Source organism: Rhipicephalus sanguineus, chromosome 1, assembly GCF_013339695.2.
Source record: "Rhipicephalus sanguineus isolate Rsan-2018 chromosome 1, BIME_Rsan_1.4, whole genome shotgun sequence".
Taxonomy (NCBI): Eukaryota; Metazoa; Arthropoda; class Arachnida; order Ixodida; family Ixodidae; genus Rhipicephalus; species Rhipicephalus sanguineus.
Genome location: NC_051176.1, coordinates 324,312,051 through 324,330,022, shown reverse-complemented (window position 1 = coordinate 324,330,022; position 17,972 = coordinate 324,312,051). Strand labels below are relative to the sequence as shown.

Sequence of the window (17,972 nt, the reverse complement as noted above, 5' to 3'; positions counted from 1 at the left end):
AGCAACATAAGAGGCAATTGGCCATTCACGTTATTTGTAAAGCTGTACTGTGTAGAAATCGTGTGAATATTTCTGTCTTAATGTTGCATGAAGGTGAAATATGATTGCTATCCAGACACAGCCCTGATGAGCAAACAAAGGCTTCTAGAAGAAACAACTGTGTTAAGAAGCTACTGAATTAATATGCTGGACATCATAAGCTGCAGTCATACTGCAACGAAATAATGCAGGGTTTTATGTTATAGAAAAAACACCAGCTAAAACTCTCCCTGCTTAGGACCGCATAAAATTTAGCTTTTGGTAAAATTCAATAAAATTAGTCTTCGCATAAAGAAAGAATTTACATGCTCTTCAAAACCAGCCCCGCTGCAAGGACTAAAACTTGTTTTATATAGCACGTTCTAGCTGTGTCAATATGCATACCTCAATTGACTGTTCAAATGAGGTCACCTTGCACCATCACTTCACGAGTTGTATCTCACCCATGAAAAGATGGCGCAAAACAATGTGCAACAACAGGAATTTAAAAATGAAAACTTTATAATGAATAAAGTAATATTCATGCCGTTTTGAAAGCCTCACACTGGAATCATTTCTTAAGGACTTTAAGCAGGTCCCCCAAATGGCGATTGAGATTCCGGTGGCACTGTGCCTCCAGGACGTTGCTTGGATGCGCCTTGAGGTGTTCTCCGTAGGCGTCTGCATGCATAAATCATAAACACATGATGTCACACGCACATGTAAGCAGCTTAGTTCACATGCAGAAGAAATAACACACAGAATGATGCTGAAAAAGAAATGCACATACTGCTTTTTTATGTATTTGTGTGAATAGAAAAGGAAAGTGCACGAGTGAGCTCCAGCGCATGCAAAAAATGTAATGGCATGCTTATTGCATGGAAAATAACTAGGTGCTTCTTACTATTTTGAACATATTTATGTGTAGTAAATCTGTTGAAATCTCATTACGTAAAACCTTGAATTAAATGTCTTCTGTATACTAACAAAAACTAAGTATTGCCAGTAAAAGCCCTAAATGAGCATTTAGTAATGTGTACATGTGCATTTACTTCCCTTAAACTTTAGTTTGTCTGCAATAATACCATCTTGAACAGCTTTGTAACATGAAATGCTGCAAGTTATGAAGCTGAAAAATCAGCACACAAGTAGGCAGGTCTGTGCCAGCCAGACCAAAACAGCCCACCAAACAGAAATAGGCATAAGTGAACGGCAAGCTTTAGAATTAATCAATTCGTGTTATAAAAAAATTGAATACAACTGCACAATGTGGAGCATTCTCTATCAAAAGCATAATAGCACCATTATAAACAAAGGTAATTTATTGGCATACTCAAGACATATAGAAAGTGAATTGCAATTGAGCTGGAAGAGTATGGTAGCATAGGTGATTTCCCCTACACAAAATCAAATTTATTATGTGAACTCTGGCAATTAAAAATCAAAATTATCACACTGCTGGAGACTTGAAAAACCAAAAAGTACTTGCGTTCATGAACACTGGTGATATATCCAATAGAAAGATCGACTAGAGAAATATTTAACCACCTATCCACAAATTTCTAACACACCCCTAGAAAATACCTAATCGGCGCTTGTGACACAGCAGTGTAATGTCATTGTTACAGAAACGACATGGAATAGCACCCCGCTTGAGCACAATGAGAGACTAATCTTCAAACTCAATTACGCAGAAAAAAACAAAGCACGAAGCAAAGCAAAGCAAAGCAACGGACATCTGGCAACCTAATGCCATCGCAGGACGGGAAGTTCAGAGTGCGCATTACAAGGGAAGAACGATAATAAAATTTGGTTGACAGAATTAGTGCTGCAGTCGTAATGCAAGTAAGTGCAACATCTGGTTAACCCTAACCAGCATAGGAAGAAAAATTATAACACTGAATCCCGTGATCAAAGGCCACGAATGCTGTAAGGACTGTCTGTGGAACGAGAAGAAACATTTCAAATGGCTACAATAAAAAATTACGTTTAGTTATATTTTTTTTTGCCAGTATCTTCAACTTTTCAATGTAAACATGTGCCCCAGTCTAAGGTGTATAAAATATTTATGTACACTTCACACCATTTATAACGCAATCGTTCACAGTGCAGGACCGGTCATAATGCAGTTTTTTCTTAATTCAGCATACCCTCCCATAAAGCACCACGTATACACGCATGCCGCTTACTGTGCAGTCCCCCCACATGAAACACCGGCTATAAGGCGGCTGCTGCAAAATTCTCAGAGACATGAAGCGAGTGCGCTTCGGATCAGCCTGGGAGAGAAGAACCACAGCGTTATGGAGGATGAGATGCAGAGCGAATGAACAGGAAACAGTGGAAGAAAAAAAAAGAAAAACAAGGGGGGCATCATGGTGTGAAGAGGGGGAGTGATTGCCTAGGCAACAGAAAAGGCTTTGCTCCCTTTGCTCTGGCTGCTTGTTGTGTGTGTGCTGCGCTCTGAAGGGCCACCAGTGTCTGCATGAAGTGCACGTAACTGCTGTTTGGCTCTTCGGTTTTCTGTCGGGAAAACAGTCTCATCGTAGAGTGAGATCTTGTGCGTGCGACCTCTATTCCCCAGCAAGTGATAATGTTTTGAGACACGACAGAGCTTTTGCCTTTGCCACCAGCAGGTGGACTTACAAGCTTGGAAGACTCTTTCAGGATAGTTGGCGTGACTTTCCCGATCGCGGACCGGAACTTCGTTTCACACCTGCTGCCCACTGTTTAGGACAGGAGTGCAACATCTTCTACGCCCGATATCCGTGTTGTTTGGGGCAAACTCCCACAAGCTAGGCCTAACGAGCACTAGCTACCTAGTTGTTAGTGTCTGCAGACAATCAAGGTTGCGGTTTGGTGCCGAGTCAATGAAACGTTTTGGAGTTGTTACAGTCAGGAGTGACTTAAATCTTCACCGAAAACTAGGGAGTGCATGTGCAACACTAGATTGGTGGTTCAAGGTTGTCACTGTTTTTAGGGGCGAAGCTCCTTAAGGCGGCACCCGTTCGTCCCTCGTAGTCGTAGTAGTGCGTAACCAGTCGTAACGCTAGTACCAGATCTTGACCTCCAAGGTGGTGCCGGTGGGAGATTTTTCCTGAGCGTTGTTGAACAATAAAAAATTCGCAGCGTGCGCGTTAACTAAAAGCCGAATTCTTCTGTCTCTCATTCCCATTAGCAGCCATTGTTTACCTCCAAGGTAGTGCCTGGTGAGATTTCTCCTGTGCGTGATTAAACAATAAAAATTTTGTTCAAAACGCCGTTGATTGATGAAATAAACCAACGAAAGACGCCAGATGTTTTCTAAAAGCAAAACGGAAGAACGCCAGATGTTTCTAAAGCAAAAGGAAAAGACGCCAGCTGCTTAACGAAAGACGCCAGATGTTTTCTAAAGCAATGGTTTTCTAAACAATGAAAATTCACAGCGTACATGTAAAATTAAAGTGAGCTGCAAGTCGTCATAAGTCATCGAACCTTTAGTATAAACGCGCCCGATCTCACGTCGGTGATGATGTACTGGGCAGAATTCACAGAAGATTCACGGTTTACCGATGAACCTCCGCAGCTTCGCCCACTCATCATCATTCACTCCGTGGATATGCTGTGATTTTTTGGACATCGCCCCTGGAATTTCAATAGCCTTTCCCCGTATAGTTTCTGGCCAGTGTTGTACCACAGCGAAGTTCGCATAAATGTGGAGGTCTGAAGAGTCAGTCAGCGGCTTTCCGCTACGGCACTATTTCTTTTTGTTTTCTTGTTTCTGCGTTCACTATGTCGACACTGCAGGTCCGCAGACGTTACCTTTCAACATTGACAACTTTACGCCCAAGTTGCACGCCTAGATAGTCGGAATCATGCGGGTGCCTGTTGGTCATGCTTTTCAGATGTACAGCCTTTCACAAATGTCGTTTTGTTTACAGGGCAGTACCGCTTATAGTGCAGATACAGTCGAACCCACTTATAACGATCCCACGTATAACGATCTATCGCTTATAACGACCATATTTGGGTGCACTTACGATTTTCTAATGCTAACCATTGAAGCTGCGTCCACATATAGCGAACATTTTTCAAAGCCACCTACTTTAACAACGAACACTTCAGACACGGTCGCGGTAAAAATATGGCGCATACGAAGCGAAAAAAAGTTAAAACAGGCCTTCTGAAGCGTGAGAGGGGCGCGTGCTCGCGCGTGCCCCACTCCAGTTTACTCGCGACTAAGATAACCCTGATCGGCGAGCACCGCACGCAGATTTCGGACGCTGCGAGCGAGGTCGCTCACTTTCCAGCCTTTTTCTTCAGTGGCAGAATGGCACTGAGGAAAAAAAAAAAGAGGCAGCATGAAGCCTTGCGGTCAGCTTTCGCACGGGGACCTTTCCTGACGCCGTTCTCTGTAGCTACGACCGCCTACGATGAACCAAACAATGCCTTGGAACACAAAAAGGCATAAATGCAAGAAGTGATAACCGCGATAACTTTCCATCGCATAAAGGTTCACTGCGTCCCTAAACTCGTCCACGCCACAAGTGCCGCAAAAGGTCGTCCGTCTTTTCGGTAACTGCAGAGACCGGTCGATCGGTGATAATGATTTCCGCGCGATAGCGGCTTTGCCTTCGCGGATAAGCATCAGAAAAGAGCGAAGGCGAAGTGGTGGCCGTCGATGAACGTGCAGTTATGACTTATAGCCGACAACCTTATATCACAGTCATCTGCAGATACCTGCTCAGTTGCGCGTGTGGCGTACGCCGTACCATGTGCGGATTGATGGCGGTACGAGCGAGCCATGCTGCCGTTCGCAAGTTCGCCGCCGCCGCGTAGTGCGAAACCGCTTTAAAGTGCGCATGGCTTTGTAGAAACGAAAGTAGCTTGCTGTTGTTGAGTGGCGCGGGCACCGAAAAACGTCGATGCACTGACAGCGAGCGTATACTGCGTGTTTGACTACGTGACAACTCAAGTGCGCCGCGCATCGTCGTGCAGGACCGCGAGAGCATCGCGGAGACGTAGAGTGCGCGTTGCTTGCAAAATGCTTGTCTTCGCCGCGTTGAACGAACAGGCTACTCGCCGCACCCGTGCACGGTCCGGAGTGAAGCTGGCACGAAGAACGTACAAACGCGCGCATACGGCATACAGCAAGCGGCCCGGCAGTGACTCCGCGAGCCGAGTAGGCGACGCGCTGCACGCAACTAGCCAGGGATGATCAGCTCCACATGGCAGTACCGCGCTACGGTGAAACGGTGTCAGTTCATTGCAAAGGCAGGTAATTCACTCGTTAGCACGTAGCGGGCGTCGCTTCACGACGCGAAAAGGCTTAGCTTGTGACCGGAGGGGTTGTTATAACACTTTAATAAAAGTGCACAGAAAAAAAAACGGCTTGGCCGCTGAGTGCACTTTTTTAAATTCGAGTCCATATACAACGAACTACTGATATAGCGACCACTTTTCGCGACACTTTCGAGTTCGTCATAAGCGGGTTCGACTGTATTTGCGACTCTGGCAACTTGTTATAAGCGGTCCATGCTGTACATTGTTTATTCATTGAATGTGCTGATATGTTTTTTTTTTTTGCAAATAATGGCCATTTACGCATCATTTATCTGCAACGAGACCGTTTGACCAGTATGCCACTGCATCTGATTCACTGGATGTGACCGATGGATTATGTAGCATTCATGAAGCAACGGATACCCAATTTTTCACCATACGTGCTGACCCACCAAGGTGCTTATGATAACAAGGCCAGGCATACATGCAGGGCCTCCCGTGAGTAAAATTTCAGCATTTAATCTATGCTAGGCTCATTTGTGCTCTCACGCCCGGAACAAAACTCAAGTATAATGCAAAATTTTGGCAGCTCTAGAAGAAAGTGATATAGCGAATTTTTCCTGATGCATCTGAACATTTACCGAGGTGACAAAGCTACAGTAGTCTGTGGCGGCAGCCACAACCATGTTGAAACTTCTGAACAGGTGCACCACTTGGGGCCACTAACAGCACCGGTGCAAAAGTCGACACTACCTGGCTAGAGAAATTACCACACTTGTCACCCCTATTCCTTCCAGCCACCCCGGCTGAATCTCACCCACTATTCAGCACGTGTGACAGGACAAAAACAAAACCATCCAGGCACTCACACTGTAGAGCATGAAGTTCCTCTGGGGCTGGTCACCTCCTTTCTCCTTGATGAAACAGCAGCATAGTGCACTGGCAATGCACTACTGGAGCAAGTTTTCAATGCACCACAGTGCCCTTCCTGCTTGTGTCAGAGAGAGCTTGGGGTCCTTGGTCTCTTCTGGAGACCACTGCCACTTCTGGTTTTCTGCTTAAGATCAACCTGCACAAGGTCGTAGATGAGGTCTTTAGAATTTTAACTTATAACATCCGAATTTCTGCAGCAAAAGAAAACACTCCCATTTTCCAGAAGGCATATTGAGGCATCCCTTCTTAAAGTTAAGGCCCTGCATTTGCAACCTCTATTTTAGTTCTTTTTTTTGAACCTGCACTTGACTTTGAAGGTGTTAGTTCACTACGCACTGTATGTAAAAAAAGCTCATCCAGCACAACCACAACCCTAACTGGACAGGCAAGCAACGTTAGCTGGATGCTCTGGATGGCTTCTTTAATGAAATGGCTTACGTTGACATTGATGGTGGTACTACACTGAAAAATATGCAAAGATTTATTAATCACTAAAGGGACCGACAACTGGCCAGAACGTGTGATTAGATCCTGGCGGAAATAAAAAGATCGTGAATTGCAGGGCATGCTTTTCACAATTTGAGTAAGATTACATATTTGAATTGCGTTTAAAGGTAAAAAAACAGTATGCCATGCATCTTAGCAGAAATTGCCTGATGATGTGTTATCCAGTCGTTCTGTTTGCTGTACATAGTTTGATGCTTTAATGTGCACCATAATTAGTGCTCAAAATTACACTGTAATATATTATTACTTATCCCCGTCCTATTCTGTGCTGCTTACTAGGCAAAAGAGTTGATGCTAATAAGCAGCGTTGGCTTTGTGTCAACTAGTGGGACATGTCGAGCCATGGCACACGCATGCGGAATGCACGCATGTGCACCAAACTGCAGTGCATAAACACGTACCGCTGTCGTGTTGACCTCCCACTGTTTGCCGCCTGTGTTGTGTGTACACAACTTCATAGTAGCCACAGATCCAAAAATTCTGAAAATGTTTCACAGCACTTTCAGCGTTACTATTCCATTATTAAGACAGTGACTAGTTAGCTTTCCAGTGAACTAAAGAGAACAAGTACCACAAGAATTGTTTGTCAGTTCCTTTAATTGTTTTATGCTTTGAGCCATGTTAATATGTTAAAATGAGTGTCCTGCTTAACACAATCTGCTCTGCATGAGCTGAATTGTGAAATGGGGACCTATGCTGGAAAACACGCAAAGCTCACGCCAAATATTTTAAGTGAACCAAGTTTTGTGTTGAACCTCCTTGTGCAATTTTTGTATTTCTAGCCTTGCTCGTTGCATGTTTTTCGTACTGCTATAAGACCTGTAATGTCTAGCTTATGTAATGCTGTACGAAAATGAAATTCAAGATTGCTCAACTCAAAGCTAACCAAGTGCGTTCAGCACCACTTCCTGTATCCCTTTCTCGTGCAAGTGGCAGAATGACTGATCCTGCAAACCATATCTTACTTGCATGCGCTACAGGAGCCAACTCTGACACTGATGCATTCTGCTGGTTTCTTCAGATTACGAGGTATCTGTGGAACAAACAACAGAAAACCTACAAGTCACACGGGGTGACAGGTGGTGTGCCCCCCCTCCGTCCACATGCACACACCCCCACACACACAAACACAGAAACTTATTAAAAAGGGACCAACTCGCACACAGTTAAGATGAACGGGATTCTGTGTTTCAGATAGGTAGCCTGACAAAGGAAGGATATGCACTATCGATGCTTCTTTTGACCACCAAGAGATGAGATGAGTTAAAAAGGGCAGAAGCTATTTGTTCCCACATAGTGAGTATGGCCCGGATGTTTTGTTAGAGTGAAACAAAAACTTGTACACATACTTTTAGAGACATGTAAACGTATGCAGCCTGTAATATTAAGTACTATTATTTTTGTCACATTGCGTATTACTCAAGTGCACTGCCTACTGCTTCATGCCTACCACGACATATGTTAAAAATAAGTTAGCTGCACAGTCAACAAAGTTTTAAGAGCATTCATAATGTTATCCAAAATCAACTTATATCCACTGGGTAGGTAAACCATTCGCCTAAAAGGAAAAGGCATATCAAAGCGATTTTCAGTAATGCAGGGCAAAGTGACAACGGTTTCTTTGTTTAAAAACCCCTCTCATTATAGCATGCAAGCAAAGCACCTGAACGGAATATGTTTGACATTTTGACCGCACAAAAAGACGAGGACAGAGGGAGGAACGACGACACGGGCGGTAAACTTTCAACTTATTTTATTCAGTGAAAGACGTAGCAATATATAGCGAGTTTTGACATGCGCAGACACAGTTACGGTCGTTCCTCCCTCTGTCCTCGTCTTTTTGTGCGGTCAAAATGTCGAACAGTAAGCACCAACTAGGCCAAACGCAAGTTCTCCTGAACGGAACATTTTATCCTGCTTGTAATGTGACCGCTAGATGACCGCTAGATGACATCTATCCACGTCTTAGTTGCAGGGTATCTGCTTTGCATTCAAAGAGAGCCTTCACCTGAGCTTTCCTGCGAAACTTTTCCTAATATGACACTTTCGTTACCATTGATTCATTGTGAACGGGTTTCGTTAGAGCAGTATTAGCAGTTCAGTTATTTACAGGTTTGGGATTGCTGGAATTGGACTAGTGATACTGAGTTATTTTTCATCTTTTTTTTTTATTGTTGATATGTATACTCCGTCCCACAAACTGGTTGCAGCAGGGTGGAAGCTATGAGGTGTAAGCAAGCTATGTGTTTTCGCAGCGAAACATAATTCTATAAGTAATTGCATTAGACTTCTAAATCACCTCTGATATTTTTTTTAACATTTCAAGTAAATGTGCGCATCGAGTTCCAAATGTCATCACGATCAACAATGTCAAATGTGGCAGCACTACGAGCCGCGGGCGCCTTACAAGTTCCCCCTAGAAACAATGTCTTCTCCTCTCTGGGCCTTTCGCCGTGCTGCTCCTCAGTGTTACCGCGATGTCAACATTTTCATCTGCTCAGCACCCACAATGCCTGTTTGTCCGCTCACCGCTCTTCCTCCTGGCATGGTGAAGAGGAGCACTCGGCCAGGAAGAGAGACGAGCTGACAAACGAAGCACAGAGAAGGAAAAAGCGAAACCAGAGAGGGCCTCTTTTGTATCATCAAACGCGTGTAACTCCACTTTTACGGCACAGTTGCAAAAAATTCTCACGGTTATGTGTTCGTTGTAGACTTATGCACAACTGCAAAACCACAACTATATTTTGACCTCTGGGTGGTTTAGGGGCAGTTTAAAGTGACAAGCTTGAGACATTTGCATTTGTTTGGCACATGATTTGTCAAAGTGATATCCGATATGTTCACCTCGTATCGAATGTACGTTGTGTTCCTTTATTGTATATGTAACCACCAGTAACTGTGGTTACGAAGCAACATGGCACAGCCTATGCAGCCATGACCGCCCACTTCAATCCGAAGTCGTGCTTGCTGCTTGCCCACAACCATCAGCCACAAATAAACGAAGTCAGCTATAGCTATGAACCACGTTACGCTGAGAACAAAGCATCAGGTGTGTTATGTCATTATAGAGATCAGTGGTTTGTTTAGTCACACTTCTTAAGCCTTGTCACCAAGAACTTGAAAGTACATTGCGGAAACAATGTAAAATAGTCACAAACACACTGCTGTCGAAGCATGAGGATGCAAATATAAAGCAAATAGAAGTGCCACTTTAAAAATTACAGGCCACACAGTGCACGATGACAAATTGATAAATTCAAAGTGAAAGGCACGCGCTTGAAGTGGTGCTGCCATGTTTTCGTTTTCCTTGCTCTGCTACCACCTTACTTTACTCACCCAACACGCGTGCAGAGATGCCATGAAAACACCAAGCAGCTGATGCAACATGGATGAACACATCTTCAGGAATTTCCGCCCTTCCTACTGGCAAAGCCACCCTGCAGTCTCCACAGTGCTGCAACCAATTTGTGAGATGAGCATAGTTCGCATGTTTTTCAGTCACAGATATACATGCAACACACAGAAGCATTCTATAGGGAGCTTGCACCAATGGTGGTAATGAGGTAGAACCCGTTTTGTTGTCACAGCCAGATGAGCTGGCAATCGGGGAAGCGCGTGCAGTTGTGGGTTGTAGTAGTTGCATGCGAAGTACGGCAAAGTTACAGTCACAGAAAGATGGTTGCAACGTCTTCAAGATGCCGAAGGTGCGCCTCAGCGAGTACAAGACGAAGGAACTATTAGAACAGTACCAGAGTGGATGGCTTTAGCGCATAGGCAACCCTGACAAGCATCACGTATGTCCTCATTGCTTCCTTTTAGGTAGGCAAATCATGCTTGGCTTTCGTTAGCTCTGTTTTGTACCACTTACACACAAATCATATCACGTTTTGCTGCAACGATGCAGGACCGTTGTGGCTTCATGTGTAAGGTCCCTTTTTAACGAGGCATTCACTGTTTCTGCAACTGGGTACAGATGAAATAAAACAATGATAAAATTAATATTTACCAGGAGTTAGAGTGTCCTTACAATTTGCTCATGTCATGACCACAACGCTATCAGCCCCAACTTTTCTCGTAGGCTTGTGTAACTAGCCGCTTCTCACAACGTTGTGGCCTAGAGCCGTTTATGACTTCACTGCTGCTGCATGACAAAGCTCGACAAAACATAAGACAAGTAATTCGCAAATGTCGGAGGCGTCGACGCGTGGCCACAAGTTTACGTACATGATGCAGTCGGCTGCATGAAGTGCAAACGGGTGAGCATAGATGGCTTTTTTCGTTGTATCGTAAGGATCCTTCCAGAAGAGTGCTGCTGAGTACATATTTACTGACCTCATGCTCCTTGCTTGGAACTACTGTCATAGATTGCAACCTCAATGTCATCAAGGAGATCACACCATCTTGTTCTTGTTCTTGTTTGCCTTCAACTATGGCTCACACCCACTGCGGGGGATTGGCCAAGAAGTGAGTGGTTTTATAACGTGTTAGAATACTTTAGAAAGGAGGTTACAGAATAGAAACTTTACAAGTTTGATAGAAAATTTTGGCGCTCGATCAAATATGAATATATATAGTAATAATGAAATAAAAAAAAATCAATGGCCGAATCTTTAAAAATATATCCATGTCTCGACACACAAGGATAATAATATAGATTATCTAGTTAACCGATTGGTTTCATTGAGGTAATCCCGCACAGCCACGCAAACCTTCGCATTGGAGAACCCAGAAATAGAGGCTCCAAAAGACAAAATCACAGGCACAGATAAATTCAATCCTATAGCACGTAAAGGTGTTTCCAAAAGGATTTTTCGTGCTGTAGTATAACGCCTGCAGGTCAGAAAGAAATGATCAATAGTTTCTAGCTCACCACAGAAAGCGCACAGTGGAGAAGGTGCCTGAGCAGACCTGTGTTGATAGAAATTTAGTTTCGGTACACGACAGCGCAGTCTCGTAATTGACACTTCCAGTTTACGGGTTTGACAAAATGACCGCCGCCAAGGATATAATAAGTGCCGATATTCTGTGGAACTTGTCAGTGCTGTGTCTGCAAAGGCTTCCATAATGCTACGCCTGCGAAATCGCGCAGCCGTCACATAAGCGGATGTTGGAAAATAAGGTAAAATCGGTCCACTGATCGACGACTTCGCTAAAGAATCTGCAATTTCATTTAGGAACAACCCTTTGTGTCCAGGAACCCAAACTAAGCGAACTTTTCTCAAATGCGCGGGTACCAGTGCACGAAACGCCTTTATTACGTAGTATTCAGCCCCAGCAGAAAGTGCAGCACAGAGAGATAGAGAATCTGTAATTATAACGGCAGATTTAATTGCCGAGTTTAACTTGCGCAATGCGAGCACAACTGCCAGAAATTCAGCCACAAAAACGGGTATGAAATCGGGTAGTCGAAGGGAATACGACCAATCCAAATTCGGGCTAAATATACCGACACCTGACTTTTCGTCACACTGTGATGCATCTGTAGCAATAATAACGCTAGTTCTAATGCTCTGCAGGTGTTCTTGTAGTAAACCGTCTAAAGTATGATGGGGGAGTAATTTTGCATTATTAGGAAAAATATCATCAAATTGAATATCCACAGGGTACGAATTATCACGAGGCGGGGTTATATCGCAGATACGTACATTCAAAGGGTCCAGTAAACGTTGTACAAATATAATTTGTGGTGTGTGAAACCGCGGCCATCTAGCCCCAAAAAATAATTCCGGATTGGAAATAAAAGCTGTTTCTGATTGTCGTAGTGGTGACTCGTAAATTCTTAAGAATGTCTGAACAGTCAGAAGGCGAAAGCGGCATGGAAGGGAAGGAACCCTCGATTCTAAATACAAAACATGGTTAGAAACCGTTTTAGGGAGGCCGAGGCATAAGCGTAGCGCCTCTCTTTCCAAAAGAATTAGCGGCCGTATCTTGTAAGCTGGAGCACCAGAGAATAGTACGCAACCAAATTCCAAAATAGGGCGAACGTACATGCGATAAATCATTATTAGTGTGTCTCTTCTCATACCTGTGCGGTAGTTGCTAAGCCTACGCAACATGCCAACAGCACGCGCACCTTTTCCAGCAGTATATTCGATGTGGGGTCGCCAGTTAAGGAATGGATCATAAATTACCCCAAGGTACTTAATAGACTCCACCTGTGGTATGTCCTCATAATGATAACTCAGTGAGATGTGCACAGGGAATTGCAGTGGAAAAACAAGAAGGGCACATTTACTCGGATTAAGCAGAAAGTGATTGTGATCGAGCCAGTTCTCCAGGGTATTAAGGTAATTCTGCATCCGTTCATATAATGTCTGGATATTATCTGCCATTGCAAAGAAAGCGATATCGTCAGCATACACATACGTTGTTATTTCCTCGTGTCGTGGAATGGTGCTCATTAGTATATTAAATAGCACCGGGGAAAGCACTGAGCCTTGCGGTACTCCTCTCGTTTGTGTGTGAGTATTCGATGAAAAGCCGCGTTTGAAACAATAAAATTTTCTGTCCATAAGGAATTTCCTAATCCACGCTACTATGTATGCCGGAAAATTGAGATATTCCAATCGATCTAATAAAATACCATGTTCTACAGTGTCATTGCTTTAGCGATGTCTAAAGTAACTAAAGCCGCATATTGATTACGTAGTCTTGCTAAGTGTATACGACTTTCTAAATCAACATGAGCATTCCAAATTGAACAACCAGCCCTGAATCCAATTTGACAGGGGCTTAGAATGGATCTCTCGTCAATAAAACCATTGATTCGAGTATGGATAATTCTCTCAATCAATTTCACTAGATTTGATGTCAAGGCGATTGGCCTTATGTTATCCAAAATATACCCTCCATCTTGTTTCTTAAGCAACAATATAATTTTAGCAACTTTCCATTCTAACGGTATCCATGCGTTCTTTAAGGAATAATTCACAAGTTCTAAAAGAACGTTAGGCGATTCCTGAAGTAACACTTTTAACATTGAATTCGTAATTCCATCTGGTCCAGGAGCTGTGTTCGGTAAACATAGTACATTCTGACTCAATTCATATAAAGAAATTTCCGGATATTCAAGCGAAGATACCGACATGTCGCGGATAGCCGACAGATTAGTAGTAAATCGACGTTCTAAACCTTTGGCTATCTCTTCTAGTGAGGTGTTCATTTCTTGCGGAGTCAAGATACATGATTCTAATGTTAAAGGCGTTGGTAGTACTTTTCTTGTCCGAAGATATGCGAACAAAGCACGCTTATTTTTTGATTTGGAAAGGTAATCGTAATGTCTACTGTCATATTCTTCTTTCGCGCGGTTAACAGTGCGCTTAAATACGCCAGCAAGAAACTGATAGTCTTTCCAATTTGTTGGGCATTGATTATGGAGCAGCTTTTTCCAGGCAGCTTTTCGCCTTCTGTAATCACGCGTACATTCATCATTCCACCAACGAGAAGAGGATCGTTTACTCGATGGGATAACGAACTCTGATTTATTCCGAGATCCGTCTAGTATTGAGCCAATCTTAGACACAATTTCCTGACTACTGGCATTATGAAGTTTTGAAAGGGCCGAACGCAGACAGCTTTGAAATTTCTTATGATTGACATATATGCGTTCTGGCTGATCTAAAGTTATTATTGGACAAGTAATATCAAAAACTACAGGAATGTGATCACTGTTAGTGGCAGAATCAACCACGGACCATGACAAAACATTAATTGCATTTGTGCAAAACGTTAAATCTAACACTGAGCGAGCCTGACCTCGAACAAAAGTTACCTGCCCTTTATTCATACACGAGAGATTTTTGTCAATAGTCCACTCCCACAGTCGCCTCCCACATAAATCTGTTCTTAGCCCCCAAGACAAATGATGTGAATTAAAGTCTCCTGTGAGTACAATTTCCTTTCTACAGGCTGTCAAAACGCTGTCAAGGTGGCGCGTACTTTGCACACCGGTGGGGAAATAGCAGTTTATGATCGAAAAAGGGTGGTAACCTGGAAGACACAAATCTAATGCTATAATTTCACATTCAGAGTCCAACACTCTGAAAGAAATTTTCGCCCTATGACATATTTTACTTGATACAAGAATCATTAAACCACCACCACGTGTTTGGCGATCTAATCGAAAAGAACGAAACCCTTGAAGATAGAAATTTTTATCCGGTGTAAGCCAAGTTTCTTGGAGAATTACAATATCAGGATTAATTTGGGTACAAAGGTAATTTAAGTCGGTTGAGGCTGAGAATATAGATCGGCAGTTCCACTGAAGTACCCTCAACTGGCCAATGGTGTTGGGTGCACCGCAGAGGCACTTGCCCCTTCCTTGCTGTTATCTTTGCTCGTATGCGACGATTCACTCTTTTTAGTTTTTGACTTTAGAGCGGCAGAAATAGGAGATCTGGTACGTTTATGAGCTCGAACTTCAATTTCCATATCTGTGGCATCACTTGTGCTTGGCTGAGGCGTGTAACGGTCTGATTGCACTTGTGATACAGACTGCTTAGCCTTATCTACAGGTGTAGAAAGTTTGTCCAGCACTAGGCTATGTAGTTCAGTGGTGTCAATGGTGATAGTTGATTGAGGTGCTGGAGGAACCTGGCTTCCTTGCGTCATCTGATTTGAAATGATTTGGATCAAACATTCAGATAGGTTGGATATTAGCTTATCCATAGCCTTAGTCATTGCCTTCTCCACAGCAGACTCAATTGCCTGTGATAGGTTGGAATCTAGGCTTGAAATGTGGCGTGCTGCAACACCAGAATATCCGAAGGCCCTGTCTTTAACCATGTCAATAGCTTCCCTTCGCGAACAGCGGCGGCGGTCAATGATTTCTAGCACGCGTACTTCCTGAACACGAGCAGAGCAGTCGGAGTAGTCGGCAGAGTGACTCCCGCCACAGAGACAACACTTTTCTGATGTTGCGGAGGATTCGCTTGAAGAATGGCTCTCTCCGCAGGCGCGGCAACGAATGTTTGATTTGCATCCTCCTGCACTGTGGCCGAACCTCCAGCAGTTTTTGCATTGAATTGGACGAGAAGCGAGGGGCTCTACGCGAAAGATGAGAGGCCATAGCTTTATTTCTGACGGACATGTTGTGCCCACAAATGTCGCAATGACAGATTCAGTAGGGATCCTCTCGTTGTTAACAACGCGACTGCATCGGTACACGGAAATGACGCCTGCTCCAGAAAGCCTGTCTAGGGTCTCAGCTGGACTTAACTAGGAGTCGACGCCCCGTACGAGGCCCTTGGTACACGCAAGGTGAGGCGGAATGAAAGCACTCACCGGGGTTGAAGCAAACGAGGTACACTTAAGCAGATCCTGCACACAGGTCTGGTCCGGTGACCTACACACTATGCCTCCTCGTCCGAATTGACGCACATCGGTGATGGTCTGGAAATGGTTTGACGTGGCTTTAAGTTCCTTCTGGACAGCCTGGGGATTAGTGAGCCTGATGAAGCCTCCGTTTGTAGGCACCAGTGCAACAGGAATGCTGCTGACACCACTGCGGAAAAATGAATCTAGCGGTAATTCATTAGACGGTAGTGACGCTGACCAGGCGGATCGCGCCTGACCAGGTGAACTTGTCGACATCGGCACCGAAGAATGAGGTAAATTCAAAAGCAGGTAAGCGACTAGAGACCAAAAGAAATAAAACCACTCAATACTCAGCCAACACCGCCACAGCAGCTACTTGCGCGTACGCTGTTCCACGCTCGCAGCCCCAGCGCTTCTTCTTTGCTGCGAATCTCGGGGCAGCAGAACCGTATGTACTGTACTTCTACTTCTTTCCATGAAGCTACCGCACGCGCTCCCAGAAAAGCTTTGCGAAGTCCCTAAAGAGACCGAAACGTTTCGGTAGCTTTAGGGACCGAAACAGAGAAACTCCGAAAGCCAAGCATAGTTTACCTACCAGAGAGAAAGTGCTAAGGATAGACGTGATGCTTGTTGGGACTGTCCTGTGCGTAAGCCATTTACCACGACACTGCTCAAAATAGCTCCTTGGTCTTGTGCTCGTTAAAGGAGTACTGACACTATTTTGAGACATCGAAAAAGGGACATTTTTTGTTTCTTCCGTATGCAGCGTCAACGCTGTCCACACACCCGAGTTGAATATGTGTAAAATATTTTAATTTGACTTGGAAGTTTTCGTTGCTGAGCATCTGCAAGCCAGCCCCACTGCAATGGACATTATCCTGACGAGTCAAGACAGCTCCCCTGAGTTAACGAGTTCTGCATCCTGCATGCAGCCTAAATCATAGAAATCACTGCCAGGGCCACTGGACAACAATTTGCTCATTGTTGCTTACGTGCGCTACGAGCAGATGACGGTTTTGCCCCTAGTACGTCGCAAGTTTCTGTATCCCCGTGACGACACACTGCTATGAAACGTCACTGAGAAGCCGGCCCCTCGATATCGAAACCGAATGTGTCTTTTAAAGGTAGCGGTAATTAAAATATATACGATGCATTCCCAGGCACCACAATACTCGTTTTAGGTTTCTCGACACCAGTATTTTTTTAGAGCAACAATATGAACATTTTTAAAATTCGTGTCAGTACTCCTTTAAGAGCACAGGGTAAGGCAAAATTTAAAAAAAAATCACTTTTTTGTTGTTTGCAATTTGGGAAGTGTGTCCTTTTCTCCATATTTTGCATATTCGTGCTTTTCTTTGAATGTTTTTTTTTTTTTGTAGCTGAGAACCTCATTTTCCGGAAGCAAGTAGTGAGTGAACACGCACCCAAGACAAGCGCCTCGTATGCACTCAGCGCTTACAGTCCATTTTCTGAAATTGTCGGCTAACTTTCTGCATGCCTAATTTTTCAGCAAAGACAATCCGAAGATGCTGCGTGTGTGTTTATTCACATTCGTGGTTCAGAGCGCGTCTATTCAAACAATTTTGGCTCCTAGTTTCATCACACCTTGTGTCTGTCGTGCCAATCGATAAGTTGAGATGCTGAGGATAGAGAAAGCCTTCAGCGACAGCATATTTCGTGGCAACCAATTCAGTTGTCTTGTAAATGCGAATAAATGCTAGCGACGTACTGAGGTGCCGAACACTGAACCATCACACTCTTCGTCATTGAATCCCACCCTTTTCAGCGTCCTTCAAGGCAACTCGCACACAGGGTGACAACGGGTACGCTCTAATGGACATCAATATTATTTGTGATGCAATTAGACAGAACTGCGCATGCAAACTGTGTGGTGCAAGTGTAGAGCTAATCCGAATTGTGTCGCAAAGTGAACCTGTTGA

At 43.9% G+C, this 17,972-nt stretch overlaps 1 long non-coding RNA gene across 1 annotated transcript; it reads right to left on the bottom strand.

Annotated features, from left to right (window-relative positions):
- Window positions 1–562: 562 nt before the first annotated feature.
- LOC119379508 (uncharacterized) lies at window positions 563–8,383 on the bottom strand. The gene is made up of 3 exons (XR_005181222.2): window positions 7,683–8,383; window positions 6,147–6,346; window positions 563–699 (listed from the first exon to the last, which is right to left on the bottom strand). It is a non-coding gene; the product is annotated as an uncharacterized LOC119379508 (long non-coding RNA).
- Between the last annotated feature and the right edge of the window lie 9,589 nt (window positions 8,384–17,972).